The sequence below is a fragment of the Rhinolophus sinicus genome, linkage group LG01 (assembly GCF_036562045.2).
Source record: "Rhinolophus sinicus isolate RSC01 linkage group LG01, ASM3656204v1, whole genome shotgun sequence".
NCBI classification, from domain to species: domain Eukaryota; kingdom Metazoa; phylum Chordata; class Mammalia; order Chiroptera; family Rhinolophidae; genus Rhinolophus; species Rhinolophus sinicus.
Window position 1 is genome coordinate 57,190,138 of NC_133751.1, and position 4,400 is coordinate 57,194,537.

Genomic DNA, 4,400 nt, shown 5'->3' on the forward strand with positions numbered 1-4,400 from the left:
CAAAGGAAAAGTAAAAAGTGAGTGTCCCTGGAAAAGCACTGCTGGGCCTTGCCCAGATGCCAACAACACGAGGTGGCCAAGCTTACTTACAGAATGACCGGGTGAGGGCTTCTGTGACACATGGGGCGGGGAATGTGGTCTGGAGGCTGAAGGTAGAACCTGACCAGATTCTCAGGCTGAGTGCTGTCATGGGAGAGTGGATGCCACCACGAGGAATGTCACAAATTAGAGCTTTCAGCTTTGGGGTTTATTTTCTGTGAGGTTAGGTGTACAAAAAAGAATATGATAGGACACAAAAGATGCCTTTGGATCTCTTATTTTCCTGCAGCAGCGAAAGAAGGGGCAAACCTAGAGGCCCCTGAATGGTCAGTCCCTGGGGGAGGGAGCCCACTGAGGAGGCCCTGTTAGAGATGGAAGGACCTCAGAGACGTTGGAGGAATGGGAAAGACACAGGGCTTGCTGGAAATTTCGTTCTGGGTTGGGTAGAAAGAACACAAGTTTTGGAGCCGTATAGACCTGACTTTGAATCTGATTGTATAATGCTGTCAAGTAATCTAGTCTCTTTCAGCCTCAGTCCCCCACCCCCCTTTTTTCCCCCTGCAAAACGCTTTATTGTTTCAATTTAGTCCATGGCATGGGAGACGGCTCCAGGATGGTTAGAAGGCTGCCTAGTGGTTGCAGGGAGAGGCTCGGGCAGAAGCCCAACACCAGGGGGGCCCCTCAAAGGCCTCTGGGCTCCAAAGGCTCCTAATCATGCTTGAGGGGGAGACTTTCAAAGAGATACTTGCCCAGCCCAGCCTGGGGCCGACCAGCCTGCAGAGGTTAGTCAGGTGGTCGCCCGTCTTCTTGTTGAGTTTCACCTCCTTACCTAGGAAGTGGCTCTTCAAGAAGTCACTGAGGTGGGGATCTGTGCAGACAGAACCCAGGGCATACAGATCCCAAAGGGCCTGGTTCAGGTTCTTCTCCGTGACTGTGGCAGCTTCTGTGGCTTCCTGAGTTTTACCCCACTCATCTTGGGAAGGCTTCTGCAGGTCCTGGAAGAGGGTGTAGCTGCCACACTGGTTTTGCATCTTGGTGCCCTCGCACTTCTCCTCAGCCTATTCATGGAAGAAGTGGCCCATGCCCTCCAGAGCCACCTCACTGAGGTTGAAACAGAATCTTAGAGAGGGGTAGGTGGAGGAGGCCCACAGGGCAGGTTGACCAGGTGGTTGACAGTGGCCTCCACTTTGGTGGAATAATTCTGACAAACTTGGGAGCACATGGTTGCTTGGCAATGAAGAGTCAAGCTCAAAAAACAGTGTTGGCTGGTCTCAGAGGCCGAGGCTGGCTGAGAAGGTTCTGAAGGTTGCAACTGGAAGAGTCTGGAAGGTGGTCAGAGGCTGGAAGAAGGGGCGTCCCTGGGTCTGTTCCACCCAAACACTGTTGAAGCAAGAGACGGGTCCAGGGGACTGCCAAGGTCCTTCGTCTGAAACGAAGATAATCACACGTATAATGTAGATTAGGTGAGTGTGTAAGTTCCTAGCCTAGTACCTTAGTACCTCGCGCAAAGAAAGGGACTCAGGAGGCAACCTGGCTAGTCAGCATAACAGGGCCTAAATAACTCTCCCATTCACACCCCACCTGACCTTTCTGAGATACTTTAGTCCAAGGGTGTTCCAGAGGCAGAAACAGAAATTGAGAAACACTTGAGATTGAACCACAGCATCCAGAGCCTGCCTCCGCTTGCCCTGCTCCTTACAGGGATCTGTGACAGAGGAGGTAATTTCCTCTTGCCGGTGCCCCTTTCTGAATGCTAAATGCAGAAAACTCTACAGCCTCCCATCACCTCTTTGCCTGAAGGGGACGCAAGGTGAATTAAGGAATTATTGGCCAGAAGAGCTTAAGCCTGAAAGGCCAGACAAGAAGTGCATCCCAGGCAGAGAAGTGGGTATTTTCTGAAGCACAAACCCTTGAAACTGTCCAGGAGATAAGACTACTCATTCCACTTAGGGGACAGGGTGGGCCATTTCCTCCCGCCCTGCTGTCTGTGTTTGGGCTCTTCTCATTACCTCTCAGTTATGTCTTTGCCAGGCCCGCCTTCCTTCCTGACTTTTCTCCTTCGGCTTCCAAGGATTGAGGATTAAGTGCTGTCTATAATCAGGCTGCAGGAAGATTTGATTCCCAGCTTTGAGGGGTTGCCAGCCATGCAGGGCAGGTGGGTTGTGCACCAATCTATGGAAGCTAACCATCTCTTGGGGACAGCCTGTGCTACAGTGGATGTACAACTATTTGTGGAAGCCCAGGGAAGGAAGGAGGGATTTCTGATGAGGCAGATTCCAGATGCCTCCTGAAAGAGGTCGTGTTTCAGTGGAGCCTTGACAAGTGAAGAGCATTTTGACAGGTAGAAACAGGAGGCAGGGCACTTGGCAGGGCATTTCACACTGAAGGAAACAACATGCGACAGGGCCAGCACCCAACAAGGACAGAATTCTTGAAGGGAAAGTGCAATATTTTTGAGAGACTTGAAGACCTCTGGCCCCTGGGATAAGGATGGTAGGAGGGGATGGGGTGAGATCTCAGACGGTACTGTTCAGACAGACCCGACCCTCAGAAACAGATCACTCCAAGCTGGACCTCAAAAGCCATTCAGCTTCTTGGTCCCCAAACTAACTGCACATGAATCTCCTGGGGGAACTGCTTAAAAAATAGAACCAGTGAGTCTGGAGTAGGTTCAAGAACCTTATGTGAGTGTGTGAAGAGGTGACTAAGGCAGAGCCAGGAAAGGGACAGTGAAAGAAGAAGGGATGCCTCAGCTGAATTGGTGACAGATTTTGGGCTAGAAGCTGGTGTCCTACCCCTAGTCTATGCTCTTCCACTGCACACACATGAGGGGAGAGCTGGTGCATCTGTGACAGTGGACTTGCCTGTTCCTTTGTAGCTATCAGCAGGGAAACTCCTGAAGCAGAAGGGGTCTGATCGCTTGTTTCAGAAGCACCCGGATAGAGAGTTACTAGTGAACTTTTCCTTCCCTAGTAGTTGGGGGCAGGTGTTCCTGAGTCCCTGGCAGAAGCCAGGTAGCCTGCTGGAGTGTTGTTATTATTGGGAAAGAAGGGTGGAAGCTCCCAGTGCAGATTTATCTGTCCAGTTTGACATTTGGATTGTGGCACTGGTTAGTGGCCCAGCCTCCCCATGATTTTTCAAGTGTGCATCCTGCTGTGGGCAGTGCCATCATGCTGTGCCAAGCCCCTGCTCACTGTGCCACTCTGCCCCTCGAACTTCTGCTTTGCTCATTGTCCTGTCTTTGGCCACAAGGGGGCAGTCAGCTGACTCTCTCGTATCCTTCTTGCCTTTAGAGTTGAGGCTGGGGAGGGTCCGGGGAAGCAGGACAGGACTTTCTTTGATCCATGGCAGGAGGCCTGAGTTCTAGTTCTAGTTCCACATTCTCAGATCCACACTGAGCCCATGGGAGTATGAGGAGAAGCAGCACGCTCCCGTCCCTGTTTTTCAGTGCTCAGGTATCTGGTCCCCACCTACCTAGCTGGCCTGGACAAGCCAGAGGCTTTGGGCAAAGATTGCTATGGGTCTCTGATATCCATTCTGCCCTTCTGTAGGAATATATCCACCAATGTTTAGCTGGATACATGGCTGTCCATAATAAAGACTACATTTCCCAGCTCCTCTTGCAGCTAGAGGTGATCATGTGACAATGTTCTGGCCAATAGCATATAAGCCGACAATGTAGTACAACAGCTTTCAGGAACCTTTCTTAAGAGATAGCTTATAAGCACCCTTTGGTTCCTTCATCCTTTCATTCACTGCCTAGAACTTGAATGCTGCCATCTTGTATTATGAGGTCAAAGCCACGTATGACATTATAAGATAGTGTCTGGATCCCAAACACTGGAGAACTACTTTCTACCCTTGACCACCCATCCAGATTTTATGTGAGAAGAAATAAACTTCTGTCTTTTCTATATTACCACTATTTGGGGATTATTTCTTTATAGGCAAACCAAATCCTAACGAATGTAGGCCCCAGCTGGACAGAAGATGGGGAAGCCATTGCACACACATGGGGGCAAGAAGCTACATTTAATACTAACAGTCACAAACATTTATTGAGCACTTTCTACATGCTAGTATGTGTATTATCCCATTTGACCCTCCCAGTAATACTATGAGGCAAGATCTGCAATCCCAATTTTATAGATGATTAAACTAAACCTTTGGTTTAAATACCTTGCCCAGTCAGTCAGAAAGTGACAGGATTCACTCTCTTTAACAGCTGAGCACAAGCAGTGACTGTTCCTCAGACAATGAGGAGGGATCTTCCCAAGCTGGTTGCAGCCTTCCTGACCTCACCTGGGCCACTGCGGACCATGGCTCAGCTTAGATTGATAGGAGAGATTCACGCGGCTGTC

At 49.9% G+C, this 4,400-nt stretch overlaps 1 pseudogene; it reads right to left on the reverse strand.

Moving 5' to 3' along the window:
• Nucleotides 1–671: 671 nt before the first annotated feature.
• LOC109442808 (ferritin light chain) lies at nt 672–1,928 on the reverse strand (annotated as a pseudogene).
• Nucleotides 1,929–4,400: the final 2,472 nt, after the last annotated feature.